A 19,926-nucleotide genomic window follows, 5' to 3' on the forward strand; every position below is an offset into this window, starting at 1 on the left:
GCTGCAGAGGCTGCGGGCAGCTTCGCAACTCAGCGCTCAACCGCTGCGCCACCGGGGAGGCCCGGTTTTCCCCAACTTATTGCAGTGAATGTCAAACAGACACCCACTTAGTATATTATATTTCAAAGTGAATTATTTAGAAATGCATTTACTTGCTTCCTGCTGCTGTAAAGTATCACTGAGGACAGTAGTAAAAGTAATTTTGTCTTTTCTTGGTTTTCAAAATGCCCTGAGCAACTCTGTTGTTCTGTTGTGTAACCATCTCAAGCCCGGCAGATTCACTGTTGATTCAAACAGAGGGAAAAAGAATCTTGGAGCCTCAGGTATATGTGACATGCCTTTAATGCTGAACTAGGGGACAGGACACATAGGCAGGCAGGCAGGCAGCCAGCTAACCAGAGAAAAACAGAGAGAAAGATAGGAATTGTTATGTGCCCATTGTCACATAGCTGATACACTGTTGCCCATGCAAGGCACTTTCAAAGTTACCAACCATCTGTTGTTTGCAGAATGGGAAAGGTGGAAAACACAACAGATTCATTTCAAGGTTACTGGTTGTCTATAGTTTGGAAGCGGGGAAAGGGCCTGAGTTAGTCTGTTTTCTTATAATCTCTTATATGTGAGGTGTTCGCTGTTTGGAGCATCATGGGAGGTAGCAATAAAGAAAGATCACCAGGCAACTGACAACCAGAAAGACCTTGGGCAAGTGGCTGTTCCATCCTTCCCCTCCATTTCCTTATGAGTGACTGACTAAAGAAAACAATGAATGTCAAAGTGTCTACCATATGGTAGATAACATTAACTATTAGAATTGATGACACAGTCTATCATTTGTCTTCACAATATCCAGTGAGATAGGAGGCATCTCTATCCCCATTTATATAGGAGAAACCACTCAGAAAAGTCTAATGACTTCATCCATAAATTTATTCAAAGAAAAATTTGTTGTATGCCTACTATGTGCCAAGATCCATAATTTGTGGGAAGCAGAGGCAGAATTTGAATCAGGCATTTTAATTTCAAATTCTTCCACCACATGACTTTATATCCCTAGTGCCTAATATATTGTAAGTGCTTCATACACTAATGTATGAGCATCAGGAGTTTTTTTTAAGTCTTTGGATATAAGCCTTTGGATAGAGAAAAACAGAGACAGAAAAATAGAACAACTGAGCCTCCTAACCCTCTTTATACTGTTAAGTGCCCATAGTGCTATTTACATGGTTCACAAATTGAGTATATATTTAAAAATGGAATACAGTAAAAAGTCCTCCTCTTTACTCTGTCTCCCATCAGCTCAGTCCCATTCCCACAGTAGGTAACAACTACTGTAAATGTTATGTGTGCCTACCAGAGTTTTATATGTATATATATTACCCTCATCCCTATACAGAAAGTAACATACTACACACATAGTTCTACACTTTGCCTTTTTCACTCAACAATATATCTTGGAGATTTCCCCAGTACATGGTATCCCTTTATAGAGATGTATCATATTTATTCAATCAGTGCCCTGTGGATGGACATGTAGGTTGTTTCCAGTCCTTTCATTTTACAAACAGCGTTGCAATGAATAACCTTGCCCATACATCATCATTATGTGCAAGTGTATCTATCTGTAAGATAGATTTCCGGAGGTAACATTGTCGAGTCAAATAGCACTAGCTTTTATAACTTTGATAAGCAATGCCAAACTACCTTCCATGGGGATTGTACCCACATCTATTACCCAGCAATGTAAGGAAATACCTATTTTCCATATCCTGGACAGATGGTGTTATTAAATTTTGAGTTTTTATCAATCTGATAACTAAAATATATTTTTTGGCAATTTTAATTGTATTTCTCTTATAATGAGTGAGCTTGCCAAGTTTTTAGTTTAGTGGCCATTTGTTTGCCTTTTTGGAATGCATACTGCCATTATTTCAATCCATTTAGAGGTCACTTTATTACTAACTTTCTAGGACCTTCTCCAATGTAAGGAAGCTTAGTGCTTTATGATGTAAGCTGAAATTTTTTTTTCAATAGTAACATTTTTTAAACGGTGGATATGCAGTGCCTCCCTGGTGGCACACTTATGAAACTATCTGCAGCCACTGCAGCACGAGTTCAACCCCCAGCCAGAGAGTTGACCCACATGGCACAGCAGACCTTTCCTGTCTTGCCTGCTGCTCTCCTCATCAGTGTACTTCAATAGATCCACCTGTTCTGTTCCCCACTCTTGTCTCTGGTGAATCCTCTCACCCACCACACCTCTGGCCTGTACCTCAGTTCTTGTATGCATAAATAAATAAATCTTAAAAAAAAAAAAAAGATGGAGATGCAAAGCACTGTTATATAAGGAAGCCCATTGTGAAAGGACATAGAATGAACTAGAGAAGAGAGAGCCAAGGCGGGACACTGATTAGAAGGCTAGGGCCTTATTGTCACATGACAAAGGGTTTGACTAGACTGTTGGTAGTGGGAATGGAAGTGAAAGACCAAAGTTATTACCAAGAAATGATCAGCAAGAGTTAATGATTAGCAATGATAACCACAATGGTTTGGGAGTAACGACAAGCAAATCCTATGCTAAGTGCTTTATAAGCTTTAAGCCATGAGTTGGTACTATTATTGCTGGTACTAAAGTGAGTTTATGCAGTTAAGTAACTTACCCAATTCACACTGGATGTAAATAACAGAACCAAGGCTAATGTCAGCTCTATCTGACCACAGCTGCCTAGTAGAGTGAAGGGAAATGATCAAAGGTCTGCAGTCTGAGTGCCTGAGTAATAACTGGTTTGGTGACAAATGGAGAAGTCAGAGAACAGCTGCCACTGGCTGGAGAGCCATATGATCACTTTAAGGTGCAGTGAGCATTTCTAAAAGTCTTTCATATACATGATCATTCTTCCCACAATGTCTCTGTGATGTGCCTCTGATGTCCATTACACTGATGAGAAGCCTGAGGCACCATGAATCTAAACAATCAATCCCAGTTCAGATGTTCAGTTCTCCCAGCAACCTTCCCTGAAACCCAGAAGAAGGCAGATTACTTCCTTATGTGGCATTAGCCTCCTTCCTTCCTGGAATTTGTCACCATTCAAATTACACACTTATTTCTGTTACTCTACAGACTCTAAAACACAAGACTGGTTTTGCTTTAGTTTTGTGTCTACTTTGGGGTGTGACTGTTGTTGACAGTCAGGACATATTTATTGAATGAATGAATGAGTTCCAGGTCTCTGTTTTTCTTTTCATCTTTTCATTTTTGTACTACATTGTAAGGCTCGTTGTAAACTAAATAAATAGAATACCATGGATGTGGGCTGTTCCTGTAAACACTTTTAGGATTAAAATTTTTTCAAGTATACAGTCATCCTCCACACTAATGTTTAAACATCAAAACCCTGGGTCACTTCAGTCAAAAAGACATATGGAAGGACAACATAACATGTGATAAGGACTTCTGGGCAAGAGGTGTTGTCAGGGAACACTTAACCTGGAGTGCTATAAAAGCACGGCCACAGAGCAATTTGTTGTGCTCCATCCAATAATATCATGAGTTAGCAGGCTGATGGGATATGACATGTGTTAACAGGCTGCTAGGGTAATACATCATGAGTTAACAGGCAGTTGGAATATGACATCATTAGTTAGCAGGCTGTTTGGATAGGCATTGGGCAAAAAGCACTTTGAGGAGGAATAACTCCTAAAATTCCAACTCTGCCCAACTCTAAATGGTAATAAGTAAGCAACAAGAGCATTTAAGCCATAATCAATGAAGACCAAATGGAAAATCTGAACTTGAACAATGACAGAGGAACTGACAATTCTCTAAAGTAATATACAATTAACCACTGACACAAAGAACTGGCAATTCTGGGCCTCCCTGGTGGCGCAAAGAGCTAAGCACAGCACTATGACGCTATCTGCAGCCTCTGCAGCACAAGTTCGATCCCCGGCCTGCCAGGGAGCTACTCACATGGCACAGCAGACCTCTCCTGTTGCACCTGCTGCTCCCCTTAGCAGTGTATTTCAGTAGATATGCCTGTTCTGTTCCCTGCTCTGTCTCTGGCAAATCCTCTCACCCCTGGCCTGTACTCCAGTTCTTGTATGCATAAATAAATAAATCTTAAAAAAAAAAAAAAAAGAACTGGCAATTCTGAGATGAACCAAAGATACAAATGTGAAATATCAGAAGCTCCCATCTTAGGTTCCTGAAGAGTTAGCCATGGACTTGGTGTCATGGAAATCCCCAGTCTACCAAGTGGGGATGTCAGCTTACAAAAGGCCCGTATGATAGTTGCAAACTCACCATCATACTGGTTAGGGAAGCCACTGGATAAAGGCTGTGACTGAACAGAGTTCAATAAACACTTACTGGATGGATGAGTGAGTGAGTGAGTAAAAAAGAGATGCAGTTCTTGACTAAACAGTTTCATCTTCCACACAAGGTGAACCTAGACCAGATGGTCCATGTCTGAAACCTCCTATTTGAGATGTTCCTTCAACACGGAACCCTAAACCCTGGTCTCCAGTTACTTCATTAATCTGATGACCAGCTCTGCATTAATTAGCTTCTTTTTTTTAATTAGCTTCTTAATTTACTCAGCATTTAGAAAGAAATACTCCCAAATGTCTCTAGATAATTAAAAATTATCTAGAATAATTCTGGAATTTTGGAATTCCAGATGATTTGAATTTCCTTATTTACTCAATTCTCCTTTTCAGCTTTTTTAGTATTATTTTTATAATTAAAAATCTCACTTAAAAAAACAAATTCATTGAGGCCCTACCATATAGAAGGCATTGCTAGCCCTGGGGAGAGATGAAGAAGGCAAGCATATCATCAAGAACAGGGCTGAGAGAAGGACCAGCTGTGGCAGAGGTCCACTGTGCTGTGGGAATTCAAAGAAGGGAGCTATTTAAAAGGACTGAGTGGATGGAGTGTTGATGCTGGTGAAAATAAAGGAGAGAGAAGATGTGTGTGTGGGGGGGGAGTCCTTTGCTATAAAAGTGAAAAGGGAGGAAATAAATGTATGTAAAACCTACTGCAATGGCCACTTGGCAGCTTGCTTGAGTTATGACAGGAAAGGTCGGGTGTGATGCTGCAGGTTGCCCCAGTTCAGCAAGGGCAGAGAGCGCCCTGCCAGGGCTCTTGTAGTGCAGGAGGAACTTGGATAAATTGGAGGAAATAAAAGGAACTTAAAGCCTACCAGCTCGCCTATCCAGAGAAACAGATCGACAACAGAAAACCAGATTCCATGGATATACCAATTCAATCTTTGAGAGCAAAGTTGGTCTTCCAGACGAAGTGACTTCAAACTGAGAGACTGGGAGAGAGAGGTGGGTGGAATTCACCTTCCATCTTAAAAAAAAAAAAACAACCAACAAAAAACTTGCTAACAATGTTATCACTTAAATTCCATCATTAGCTGCCTGGTTCCATGAGGTAGGTACTGGCTTCTTGTAAAACAATGTTAATCCTTAATGGATGATCTAATAGAAAGGCTCTGAATGTGCCCTTTACCCAGGAACTGGACTTGTAGGAATTTGTCCTATAGGAACACTCACATGTAAACACTAGAACATTCGTGGCAGTATTGTTTTTAAAAAAGTTTATCTACAAAGGGATGACTACATGTCTATACTATGGAACACATTCTGCAGCTGATAAGAATGAGGTAATATTGTAGATGTTGACAAAGAAAGATATCTGGGAAATATTGTTAAGTGAGAAAAAGCAAATTGCCCCATGAACGCAAAAATAATAAGCATGCATTTGTGTGGACGATGTGTCCACATGTACAAACTGCCTGGAAGAATTTCCTCCCTTCAAATTGTTTATTTGAGAGTTGAAATTGACAAGTGAACCAAAGGGAACTTTTCTCCTTGATGTTATTCTAAACTCTGAATTTTTTCCAGAGAGCACTGATTGCTTTCATAATTTAAAATAATTTACATTGTGTTTCCTACGTGCTGGGTATCAGTCCAAGAGCTTTGTGTATATTCACTACTTTAATTCTGACAACACTTGCATGAGGTGGCACTGTTCTTATTCCCCGTGAGAGATAAAGACACAGACCCTGCCCGCTTACATAGCCGTAAGTAAAGGTGCTGAGCTTTGAACCCAGGCCATCTGGCTCAGACTTCAAGCTCTTAATCACTAGGTTATTGTACCTCAAAAAAGATTACATCAATAAACAAATAGTGCTACTTTTAGAATCAAACACATCTGCATTTTAATCCTACTTTTTGCTGATTGTCTGTGTGATTCTTAGCAAGTGTCTTACTTGCTTCTAGGTCAGTTTTCTGATCTGTAAAATGGGGATGATTGACACATACCTCATGAGACCATTGTACGGACAACACAAAATACACTCAGTGCCAGGAGCTCAGCATATTAATTAAATTAACCTAATTTAATTAGATTAAATTACTAGTCCTTTAATGAATATTAATTTAATAGGCTGCTTTCTTGATTGATGGTCTGACAGGGTAATTAAAAAGGGGCTTGGGGATGGAGGGGAATTGGCTCAGACTGAGAAAATTCAGTATTGAATTAACATTTCACCTTTTTCAGTTTGGCCTGTGAAAGCCACTCCAGTTTAGAAAACACAAGTAATATTTTTTTAATAATTTTTAAAAAGATTTATTTATTTATTTGTACAAGCACTGGGTACGGTCAGAAGCACGGGAGGGTGAGAGAATTCACCAGAGCCAGAGCAGGGAACAGAACAGGCAGACTGACTGAAATACACTGCTGAGGGGAGCAGCGGGTGCAGCAGGAGAGGTCTGTGGTGCTATGTGGGACCCTCGCCAGTGGCCAGGGATTGAACCGGCGCTGCAGAGGTTGCGGGCAGCTTTGTAGCCCAGCGCTGAACCGCTGCGCCACCAGGTGAGGCCGACAAATAATATTTATATGTGTTTAAAATCATTCTGGAGTAAAGTGTCCTCATCCCCACTTTTAACATGAGGCTTCTGAGGTTCAGTGTTTGAGGTTTGGTCAACAGACCAACTAACAGAATCAATACTGGAATTTAGATTTTCTCTTTTTTTAAAGATTGATTTATTTATGCATACAAGAACTGGGGTACAGGCCAGAGGTGGGGGGGAGGTGAGAGGATTCTCCAGAGACAGAGTGGGGAACAGAACAGGCAGACTGACAAATACACTGCTGAGGGGAGCAGCGGGAGAGACAGGAAAGGTCTGCTGTGCCATGTGGGTAGCTCCCTGGCAGGCCAGGGATCTGAATTTGTGCTGCGAAGGCTGCAGATAGCTTCACAATGCTGTGCTTAACCCCTTGCGCCACCAGGGAGGCCCTGGAATTTAGATTTTCTAATGCCATTCTCCCCTTCCCCCCTTTTCCACAACAGCCTGAGTGGGTGCTGGGATACTGGGACATGATGGTTGGGGAGTGGTGAGCATGGCCTCTCAGAAGAAATGATAAGAGCGAGCAGTAAGTACGGGCCTGTGGGGGAAGTGTCTGCTCAACCTACAAGCTGCTGTTGCTGAGTGAGGAACATGGCCTCCCAGGTACTCCAAGCTGAACAAATTCATGGGGGGTCTGCACAGCCCAGGGTCAGATTACACTGTCCCTTTCTCTCTGCTGTTTATGGTGCTTATCTTTAGAGCATTCATTGTTGTCGTTCTACTAGACAGGACACAATCCTTCCTGGAGGAGACAGGTGGCCTCAGTTGGCAGGTGGCTGCAGGAAGCCAGTGGGAGGGTCCAAAGTGGAGCCTAGCTCCTGGCTCCCAAACCCCAGACCCCAGCTTCCAACCTCCAGCCCCAGCCCCCAGCTCCCAGCCAAGCAGCCTCCTGCCTCTGCCTGATCCTCATTTTTGACTCAAGAACACAGGAAGTCAACAAGAACCTAGGAAGAACTATCTATTTATGAAGCTCTGACCATGATACCCATTTTTAGGTTCAATCAACACCTGCGAGTTAGGGGTCATCACCACTCTTCAGAGAGAAGAGACAGTAACTGGAAATGGATCAGAAAGACCTGGTGTCCTCAATCTTTTTTCCAACAAGACACGAATATTATAAAACTCACAATAGCCAGGTGACACTTGTGAGTGCCAGGGTGTGATCCCAGGGCATGAAGTGTGATCCCACAACTTTCCTTTCTCTCAAGTCATCCTTTGACTACTAAAATATAGGTAATTATTAAAGCAAGGGTTTAATCATTACACTATTCTCTGCTGTTGCGTATGCTCGAAAATGCCATGATGAAATGTTAAAATAAAATCTTTTAAAATTCCTTTGGGATGCAAGTGTGTGAAATCAGCATGAGTGAGTTGATATGTGTCTGTCAGTTTATTTTAAATTTTTAAAAGATCAAAAAAAATTTATTTATGCGTACAAGAACTGGGGTGTAGGCCAGGGTTGGGGTGGGGATTGTGTGTGTGAGAGAGGATTCACAGAGACAGAGCAGGGAGCAGAACAGGCAGATCGACTGAGACACTGCTGAGGGGAGCAAGCACTAGGGTGAGACAGGAGAGGTCTGCTGTGCCACATGGGTTATCTCCCTGGGCGGGGATCAACTCGTGCTGCAGTCACTGGTGATAGCTTGATAGCACTGAGACTTTAACCCCTGCACCACCAGGGAGGCCCCAGTTTATTTCTAAAATAAGTTCTTTACAGTCTGTGCTATTGCACAGTCAACAAGAGCAGCTGGGGCAGCAACTTGAGACCTGGGGGAGGCCATCAATTTGGTCCTTTCCTCTCTGATTCCTTCCTCACATGAGCCTCTCCTTCCCCCTCCTCTCTCCCCCATCCCCCATGGATGGTATGGGTGGTTGGTATGGGGCACTCCTCTGGGTGGTGATGGTTTGGAACTCTTCTGAATGGCCCTGTTGACAGTACTGAGGTTATCAAATAGTAAGAACACAGTCAAGCACACTTAACATTGCTTTAGGTGTCCGCACCACAGGCAAAGCACCAGAGGTTGTGGGAGGAAACAGCCTAAATTTGAATAATAACAGCTATGTTTACCAACACCAGGCTAAGCTTTACACAAAGCCAGTCTCAGCTAATCCTTCCAGCAACCCGGAGAGGGGGTTATTTAGCTATATTTACTTTAGGGGGTAAGAAAACAGAAGCAGAACAACCAAGTTCACATAACTAAGTTCACATAACTAAGGGAGGCCCCTTGACCAGATTCCCAGGCTGCTGCTCACATCACTTCCTGGTGTGAACCCCTCTTTCCAAGTGAGCAGGACAGTTGGGGGTTGAATGGCTAGGTGATTCTTAAAAGAAGCACGCTAACTTGGGGAGGAGAGGGGGAAAACCTTAGCCTGGCACTTGGGAGACTGTCAACAGGTGTTTGTGAACTGGCCTCTTGAACTGCATGGAGAGGTGGGGGAGGAGAAGTAGGGACGGAGCGAGTCTCTAGCAGATTGTCCAGGCTTTCACGTACGATTGAATTTCCCCAAGGGTTTCACAGAACCGAGTCCAGGGTGTGAGTCTCACAGCCCCAACACCTTCCCACCCCAGAGAGGTCTGGGTGCATCATCCCTAGGGGCTTGTCAGAAATGCCCACCCTCAGCTCCACCCCAGACCGTTGACTCAGAAGGGCATTTAACTATCTTCCCAGGTGACTGGTGCCGAGGCCCTGTCCTGGCTCAGCCCCCCTCCCATGGGTAGTGTGGAGGAGTCATCCTCACAGGGGCAGCAGAGGAAATGTCTCTTTCCTCTGAGAGCTGAGACCAGGTGCTAACCCCCAGCCCCACCCCAGTCCCTCAAAGAACCCTCCAAATGGGAGCGGGGAGGGAGTGGGAGGCTGACTTCTCAGTTGTCAGGATTTCCAGGAAGTTTGAACCCCTGTGAGTTCCCCATGTGACCTCTGTCTCAGGGTGCACCAACTTGAGGGTGTGAAAGGAGCTCTCCTCAGTGCATGACCAGGCAGTGACAAATGCGCCACGTGAAGGAAATAAATGTACAATTCTCGTACATTCTGAAGTGAGTCATACTGACCTTTCTTGGGGACTGTGTGCATATCAGATGATTAGACTTATGGTTTCTAGTTCTTAATTCAAAATATTCTATTAACAATCACCTAGGGAGTGTCTCCAACATAAAAGGTGCTGGGGACCTTAGGTCAGGTGGTCCCTGACCTTGAGGCACTTGATACAAAAATGAGATTATGTTGTTACCACTTCAGGTAACAAAGTTAAAATAAAATAGAAATCAGATGCCTTTGTAAACATGAGCTGCTGTCATTTTGGGAACTATTGGCAGGCAGAAACTAGCTCCAGAGACCTTTACCCTTCCTCTTCCCCTGCCCATTCCATTCCTATGGGTTCTGCGGTCTCACGATGGAGTGTAGCCAATAGTGACCAATAGGGATCAGCCCTCTCTTTTGCTCCAGTACTTGTTTCTTTCTTTTTTTTTTTTTTATTTGATGATCCATTTTTATGTTTTTTTAAGTACACATGAAAATTAACATGCAATTATCATAATAAAACACCGGACTGTCTCTTAATCCCTGCCACCCCTGCTATTTTCCCAGGATGAGTCTCCCTTCTTGTTACTCCCTGAATCAGGTCCTCACCCCTGCACCATGCTAGTAGCAGAAGTAGCCAATTCAAACACAAGTTCTGTGTTCACGTCCATGACACTACTTCTGGTAAAGCCTATGCTCCAGCATCCACACTCTCCTCACCAGAGAGAGTAAGTAGCCTGACACATTGCTCAAGCACCTACTCCAACTGTGGGCTTTGCAATACCCCAAGGTAGGTATTATTATCCCCATTTCACAGATGAGAAAATTGAGGCTCAGGGAGGTTATATTCCCCAAGGTCATTTGTATAGAAAGTATCAGAGGACCAGAATACAGATCTGTCGGGGATTTTTAACTCCCAGTCTCTCTCTCCATACCTGACTGTTTTAATCTCGCCTGGCTTGTTTTGGAATTTCAGTTGAGGAACAGGGGACAGGAGGGCATCCTTGGTACCTCAAAATCTATCACATCACCTCTGTGACTATGGATTCTACTTACATATCCGTTTAGTGCCAGCTTCAGAATCTGGAGATGCCTTTATGAATCACCAAGGGACAAAAGGAGGAAACTCCCAGTTCTGGGAGCATTACCTAAGCCCCAAATGTCAGTGGAGATGGTGAAAACTCCTTCTTAGCTGGACTTTTAGCTTGTTATTGGTTCTCTGTGGAAACAGAGATAAGGCAACCTAACAAACCACCTCTGAATTTGAAACCAAGGCAAGAGCTGGCCATTTTCTCTGTGGAAATGCCAGGATGACAGCCAGCCAATAGGGATACAGAAAGATGAACAGGATCCAGACAATGGAAAGAAAGGCCGAGGAGTTGATCCAAGTTTCAACCATTCTACTATTTATAGGTGAGACAACTTCTCAGAGGAGAGAAGACCCAAACCCAGACCCACAAATGATTCCACACTCAGTTATTCCAGAGCACACTATTCTATCTTCCCCAGCAGGACACCAGAAGTTGAGTCTCCTATTATGAACTCACAGTAGAGCTCTCCAGAAGCAGCCCTAGCTCTCTGTCGGAAAGGTGAACCTCACCCCTGTCCAGGCCCTCTTCTTACATGGGCCAACTCTCCCTGATCTCACCTCAAGGTGACTTCCAAATTTTACCTTAATCCATTCTTCCCTGCAGTACCCTTCTCTACCCGTGCAGGCTTACATCCTTCTGATGTCAATAGCCTCACATTTGCCTTATCGTAAGAATCATCCTAGAAAACTTGAACACACAGATTCTAAGGCTCCTCTCCTCTGGATTGAAAAGCTTCAGGTGGTGACCTGGAGACCCCATGTTTAACAAGATCTGCATGGCCTCATGATCATATATGTTTGGGAAATACTGGACAGGACTTACCCTGTTGTTAGACACTCGTCCTAACTCACTGGAGCTGGGTACAGTCCTCAAAGCCACACACAGCTCTCCTGTTGCAATATGTTCCAAGCTCCAGTTGCAAAGTCCGTTGACCTCTCAACTCCAGCGACCTGCACTGTGCTCCACTTCTTCCGTCATCTTCTATCACCCAATCTCTCTTCTTCCTTTCGCCAAAGACTCTGCAATTCTCTGCAGTCGCCCAGTGCCACCACCCTGCCATTGAAATTGCTCTCCCTGGGGTTAATGCTGGCTTTTTTTTTAAAGATTTATTTATTTATTTATTTATTTATTTATTTATTTATTTATTTATTTATTTATTTATTTATACAAGCACTGGGTACAGTCAGAAGCGTGGGAGAGTGCGAGAATTCACCAGAGCCAGAGCGGAGAAGAGAACAGGCAGACTGATGAGGTACACTGCTGAGGGGGGCAGTGGGCGGCAGGAAAGGTCTGTGTGCCATGTGCCATCTCCCGGCGGCCGGGGATCGAACTGGCGCTGCAGAGGCTGCGGCAACTTTGCAACCCAGCGCTCAACTGCTGCGCCACCGGGGAGGCCCTAATGCTGACTTTTGCAATGCATGAACTAGTGGGCATGATTCAGACCTTATGTTATTGGCCTTTCTGCTACATTTGACATTAATGACCACTTGTTCCTTCATGAATCTTTCTACCCCCTTGACTCCTGAAACACCATTTCCCAACTCTCCTCCTATTATTTGGACAGTTTCCAGTCCATTCTCTTTGTGGGTCCTTTTCTCCAACCACCTTGATAGTGGCAATATCTAGGGTCTGAACTCAGTTCACTCTCCCTGGCCATCATACACATCTCCATAGTTTAAATGCAACTTGCTCTTGAAGCTTTAGTTTTATATTCAAAATGATCTGCTGAATGTTGATAATGACATGGATAGTTCAAAATGAGCTCACCCCAAAGTCAGGTCTCCCTCCCTCCTATTTCCATATGTCAGGATGGTATCACCATCTAACTGGTTGTCCAAGCTGAAATTCTGGGAGCCACCCTAGGTTCCAGTCATTCTCCATCACAGCCCCCACACAAATACACACACCACCAACATTCGCCAAGACTGGGGACCTTATGCCTAAAAGAGTCTTCAAATGCATGCCCTCCTCACCACTCCCTCCACTCTAGTCAAGGACCTCATCCTCCCTGACTGGACTGTCCATGGCCTCCAAGCTGGTCTGCTCCCTCCCATTCTTTCATTCTCCAATCTGTCTCTACACAGTCACTTGAGTGATTTTCTAAAATCAAGCCTGACCCCATCTCTCCACCACTAAAGTCCCTCAAGAACTTGCCACCCACAGGTTAAAGTCCCAACTCCTCAGGATGGCTCCCTAAATGTATCACTTCATACATGCCTGTGTGCCATTGCTCTCTGTTTCCTCCCTCCTTTCTCTAATCAACGGTCTCAGCTTTGTCAGCCCAGGATCTTGTCCCCCGGGTCTTTCCAGGCTCTATAAAGCTGAGTCAGGGCCTCTCGAAAGAGTTCCTCTAACACCCTACACATACCAGATTACATCGACAAATTTGGACATTAACTGTGGAAAGAGAGAATGTTTGAGGATTATTTTACAGATGTATAGTCTCCCTCCACCCCTCGTTGTTGCCATAGTGACTGCACTGGCTCTTCCAGGCACCTGTGAATGTGTCTGAAGCCAACTCTCCCCTCCCTCTGCCTCTCACAGTGAAGAACAAGGACCACCCAAGGATCAATCCACCTCTATCTCTGCTCCTCAAAGGGAGTGGCCTCTCCTTTGGCAAAGCTACCAGAAACTTGGCTTCAAACTATTCATGTCTAACAGGTGGTCCAGATAGTCTGGCAGGGCTATGGGTTTAAAGAGGGGAAGAGATGGAATCATCAAATGCATATTTTTGGACCACCCTGAACCCCAAGGGCCAGATCACCTCAGGGGATATTGTTTGTGTGGATGTCCAGGTAGGAGGGAGGATGCTAATCCACATACCTTTCCCTGTCAGGAACCCGGAAATGAGAGAGCAGACTTTCAGGAGGGCTATTTACAAGCTAATAGCCTGTTAGCCCTTCTGGAAGGAAAAGTGAAGAGAAGGAATGCTTGAATCCTCAGCACTCCAAGGTGAACAATTTTGAACACAGTGGAGGGGCCATGATGCCCTTAGCATCTGCAGGAGTTCCTTGGACTAGCAGGGCATTCACACTACCATGGAAGACAGGGAAGAAGTTCATCTGGGCAGTGAGTGCTGAATGTAAGAAAGAAAAGTGTTGAATTAGATTTTTGTAGAGCCCTTCAAATGTCTTGTGACCCAATCATAATGAAAATTGGTCACAAGCTCCTCTAAGTTCCACAAACTGGAAAAACTGACAGTGACAAGCTATCCTGTGTAACCTATTGAAAGCTGGTGATGCGATGGGAAGGGTTACAAGGGCAACAGCCAAAGTTTGGAGGCGAAATCATGACTAATCCAGACCATTGAATCTGAGAAGGGAAAACAGGGCTGTCGTGCACAGTTGTGCAGGTTGTTCACTGCACAAATTTGCTCAGCTGAAGTAATGCAAGGGGGCTGAAATCTAGGGTGAGCACCCACTGGCCAAACTGTGTGTCCTGCTACCTGTTTCTAATTTGCAAAAAGGCATCATTTGGAATAGTCACAACTTTGATGGAGATAATGTTGGCAGCAGCAATAAGAAAACTTGGGTAGATGCAAGAGAAACCAAGAGTTTAGGGAGTCCCACAGAACCATCTGGGTGGGGGCTCAGAATTTGAGCCTATTGAGATGTTGCCCAGGTCCAGGATGTGTTCTACTCCCTGTCACTCTCCCTTTCTACTAGCCCACTTCCTCCTAGCCCATGCCCAGACTTCCAAGTACTCCACAGCCAGGGGAATGGCCAGCATAGTCATTACTGTAGCCCAATTCTTGAGTGGGGTGGAAGTTACCTGAGCAACAGAGGAGGTCTCCCCAAACCTGCCTTGTGAGTACTGCTAAGCTCCGACAGCTGTTAGCAGAGAGCTTGGGTGGAGAGCAAGGACACCAGCTTTCCTCCCCACCTTACCAAGGATTTTTCTACAAGTGAAACCATTCCATCGAAGTTGCACCTTGTGAGAGTGGGTAGAAGTGTATCAGGGTAAATTCTCTGCCCACCCTAAGGAAGAGTAGGGCAGGGAAGTGAAGGTAATAAGGACTGGGGAGAAAGGACTGAAAAAAGGAGCAGCTGCAGAAGAATCTGCGCGAGATGGAGGAAGACTGGAGGAGGCACACGAAGCAGAAAGACAAATGAAGAAGAAGCTGCATTTGCTTCTCGGCCTTGGACTTGTTCCAAGAACCTGGGGGACATGGAAGGAGACACTTGAAACCAACATGGGTGAGAGCCGTGTGGGAGGCTGACGATGGCAGACTTGATCATGATTTTGATTTTGCTCTTTTCCTTCCAAGCTTGCCTGCCCCTTTGCCCCTTTCCATTAGGTCCCCACCAGAAGGTGCCTTAGACTTGTGCAAGCTTTTGGGTCTCAGCTGCCCTTTTTTGGGCCATTCTGTTTGGCTGGGCATTTACCTATGAGGGGACGATGGTAACTTAGGGTGCCTGATTTGGAAACTACATTTTTTCTCTTTCTCTTCTCTCTATTGCATGCTAATTGTATTAAAATTCTTTTCTATTGAAGGTCTTACACACAAGAGTATGTTTTGTCTTGATCTGACAGACGTTAGAACCCATTTAGAGTGGGAAGGTTTCGGGGTCCTGGGTGCTCCTCATTCTGCCTGTTAGCAGAAGGACTCATGAGTTTACTACACATGAACCACGAGGAAGAATCTTACTTCCCGCCAGCCAGCTTTTCAACCCACCCACTGCTCAACCAAAGCATCATCCATCAGAGAAAGACCCAGTTTAGTTAATAAAATGAGGTAACAGGAAGGGGCTAAAACAATAATAGTAATGTTTACTGAGTGCCTGTTATGTAACAGCTAAGCACTGTTCCAGGACATTACATAGAGACCAATTAAATCCACACACACACACACACACACACACACACACATGCACGCAGGCACGCACACACGCACACACACACTTCAACTGAGGAAACCGAGACCAGAATGCTGACGGAACTTGAAATCAACTCATACAGCCTGGCTCGAGGGGCTGCCCTGCCTCTCAAAGATGGACTCTCCTTGCTGCCCCCACCCCATTTTATGGGTGACAGAAGAAGCCCAGAATGTGGGATCAGGGGGCAGTGGACCTACCCAGCTAGCCAAGGCCAGCGGCAGGCAGATGTCCAGCCTTCTGACTGGAACCCTGGCTCCAGTCACCACCCAGGGGCATTGGCACCTGAGCCCAGGAGTGTGCTAAGCACTAAGTGCACTCCACCAGGCTCAGATTCCAGATGCCCACTAACAGTTTGATCTAGAAAATTTCTTAAATACCTATTTATTTGTCTGACACCTGCACTCTACTTTCACAACCCTAATGGGTTCCTGGAAATTAAATTTAGTTTCCATTAGATTCCTCACCTCCCCCACTCCTCAGCAGATGGATACAAACAGAAGCCAGGAGGCAGCGAGCACCTCACATGTCCAGTCGTGCTTGGCAACGAGTCCAAGCATACCCCGCAAGGCCAGCAAATATTTTGATAATCTTTCCCCTACAGGAGTCTCCCGTGGAGAACAAATGGACACAGTTGGGAGTGATGTTTCAGCAGATTCCACAGGAAGAAACATTATCTCAGTGAAGGGGATTTTGATGGTTGGAACTTTTGGGAAGGGAAGCAGTTTGGGGGGTCGTAGCCCTGATATCTGCAGGGTGGGGTTGGGGAGCCCTGAGTGGACAGCATCGAGCAGAAGGCAGGTGGGTGGTAAGGGAAAGCACAACCTCTAGAGTCAGCCAAATGTGAACCTGAGGACCAGCTCCGCCACTTGAGGCTATGTGTCCTCAGGCAAACTGCTTTGCTGCTCTCCATTCCTCAGTTCCCCACCATAAAACAGGGATTATAAGAGGGCTGATCTTTTGGACTGACTCCCCCTGAAACATAGAAGGGAGCACAGAGTACAGCACCTGGATGGTGCAACATCCAACATTCCCTGGTGCTGGATAACCACAAACACTTTGCTTTCCCTGAAATGAGCCCTGGGGAGGGGGTGGTATGTGTTGTCCATGGTCACTGATCCTATTGAACTTCCTAAGGGGCCTAAGGCCCTCACCTGACCCCAGATGTGCCTTTGGGAGCCCTGGGTACAGGATCACCCTGTGGCTAAGGTTCTGCAGCTGTAATAGAAGTTCAAGGTCCATCCTGAACTCCACGCACATATCATGTCTGCGGGGCAGTGGGAAAAGCCCCACAGATCCTTGGATATTTCCTCATAAAGGCATATTATTTTGAAAAACAAAGCAAAATTAACAGACATTTTTTTAAAAAAAGTGAATCAAGACCATTATCACAGTGCAGACTGAGCACACGTGGTGGTGAGGGCACTGCCCCCAGGAAGCCAGATTGACAGGGTGACCTTCGGTGCCCTCCCTGTGTCCACTTTCTGGCCCCACCCCCAGGACCACTTTCCAAAGATGCATCTGCCTCTATTTTGGTGTCTACAGGCCCACAGGACACAGAAGTTACCCTGGGGCCCAACATTCCCTGGTGACTCATCGGTTAAGCAGGGGGTGCCTGGGGCAGAAGAGCCACTTCCTGTGTGCTTGAACCACCCGTCATCCTACCGATACCTGTGGGAGATGGTGACTACCCTCTCCTTGAAGAGCATGTGAATCACATTCAAGGCAGGGCAGGACCCAGCCAAGAGAAGGCCCTGGGTGAACCCACGAACCATATCAAGCTGAACCTGAGTTTCGGGGTGGGGCAAGGAGCAGACACACTGCTTTATCCACAGAGGAACCTCACCTTCCTAGTGGTAATGACCGTCCCACCTGTATTTCTGGAGAGAAATGCTCATAGCCAACACCCCCACCCCCCACCCCTGTACACATCCCATGCCTATGTATCTGGGTATATCCACAGCACTGCAGGATACCCCTTCCTGAAGCCTCCCCACTCCCACACTTCCTTTACATGGATCAAGAATCCTATCTGATATGGAAGGAAATGTGTGTCTAGGAGGAGGTTGGGTGGGGAGGTGACAGAAAGGCAGGATGCATGGAAGGAGGGAGAATGTTGACAAGAAATCCAAGCACAAGGTCCAGGAAGGAGATTTAAAAACAACTATAGTTCAACAGTCTCATCTCAGTGCCCCCAACTTTATCAGCTCAGGGGAAGGGGAAGGAGAGGGTCATGGTCATCTTTGCAGGCTGATCTGGCTCCCCCGAGACCAGCACTTGACTGAGCCTGCAAGCAGCTGCTAGGCCCTGCAGTGAGTGCTGACCTGTAGGCCCTGCACGTCAGGCACAAGTAGGGCCATTACCTGCTCTGTCCCTGATTTGACTCTGCTGTTCCAGTCACAGAGCTCTCTCAGAGGTGGACAGATGGGCAGTCAAAACACTTCATTAATACTGGAGGTCAGATAACAGCCTCAGTCCGTGCTGGAAACCAGACACCAGCCAGTGGCACGGAACTGACCGGGGTCCAGCCTCCCCGGGGTCCTGGGCATCATGTTTCTGCACACTCCTGCTTCAGCTACTCCCGCAGGAAGGAGGGGGCTTGCTCCCACCTTGTTTTAAATTTCAAGACGACTGCACTCTCCTTAGGAATACCTGCTTTCATTACAGCCAGTGTGGCAGCTACCCAGGCCCTTCAGAGGCTTCAGAGACTTGATCCCAGTCGAGCTCAGAGCTGAGATTTCTGGAGGCAGATGAGCAGGCCTGGAGGCCAGCAGAGAGGTCCTGCTCTCTGTGGTCCAGGGCAGCCACAGAAGCTGCACTGGGAGAGGAGCTCACAGGTGCCCCCAGCTCTTGCACAAAGACAGGAGGTTAGAAGTCAGAGGAAATGGGATTTTTTCAGATGGAGCCTCCTGTAGTTACCAGAGGGAAGTAGATTCTACATACAAGCTGGGTGTTGACGGATCTCATTTGGAGAAATGAAGAGAACATTCATAAAGAGAAGTATGTTTAAAAAATTATTCGTGTTTAAAGAATAATAGCTATATGTGTGCATGTGTTAATGTGCATGCGAGGGAATTTTATAAAGTAAAACTAATGTGTAGGCTTTCCAATTATATATATATGTAAATATTTACATGTATAAATATATAAAGTGATATAAATATATAAAGTGATAACATATATTACATATATACAAAGCATTATGGCTTACAAAGCACTCTTATATGCCCATTCATTCAATAAATAACTCTTCATAAGCCTCTACAAAGGTCCAGACACTTTCCTAAACAAGGAGGAACGCAGAGGGGGAAGGAGGCAGCAGACACCTTCCTTCCACTGAGCTCACTTTTTACTTGGGGAGACAGACCATAAACAGCAGATGGTGAATCAGTAAGATATTTTCGGGGAGCAAGTATCCTACAATCAGATAAGGGCTGGAGCTGCCTGTCCTATACGGTGGCCACTAGTCACACATGGTTACTTAAATTTAACTCTAAATTTACTAAAATTAAACATTCAGTTCTTCAGCTCATACCAGCCAATTTTCAAGTTCTGAATAACCACATGTGGCTACTGGTATAGATAGAAAACATTCCCAGCCTCACAGAGATTTCTACGCGCTAGCACTAACCTAGATTGAGTAGCCAGGGAGTCCTACTTAAGGAGATAGGCGGAGCCTTGCAGTGAAACCCTAACAGCTCACAGACCAGGGTGGGGTTGGGGGAGGGGGTAGACGTCTAGGCATGCTAGGTCCAAACATAGGCATGAGTGTGGGCAAAATTGAGGAACAGAAAGAAGGTTGGTGTGATGGCAAAGGAATGAACTAGAGGATGAGGAGAATGGAGAACTGTAAGGTCAAAAATAATAATAAAAGAGCTGGTGGCTACTGAATGCTCACTATGTGCCAGGCATCTTCTGTCATCTTCCTTTTATGGATGCGAACACTGAGACACAGAGAAGCAGGTACACTTAGCCAGAGGCACACAGTTGGCAAGAGGGCAGAGCCAGCTTCCCACCAGGTGGCAT

The sequence above is a fragment of the Talpa occidentalis genome, unplaced genomic scaffold (assembly GCF_014898055.3).
Source record: "Talpa occidentalis isolate TD23 unplaced genomic scaffold, MPIMG_talOcc4v2.1 talOcc4.9, whole genome shotgun sequence".
Lineage (NCBI taxonomy): Eukaryota > Metazoa > Chordata > Mammalia > Eulipotyphla > Talpidae > Talpa > Talpa occidentalis.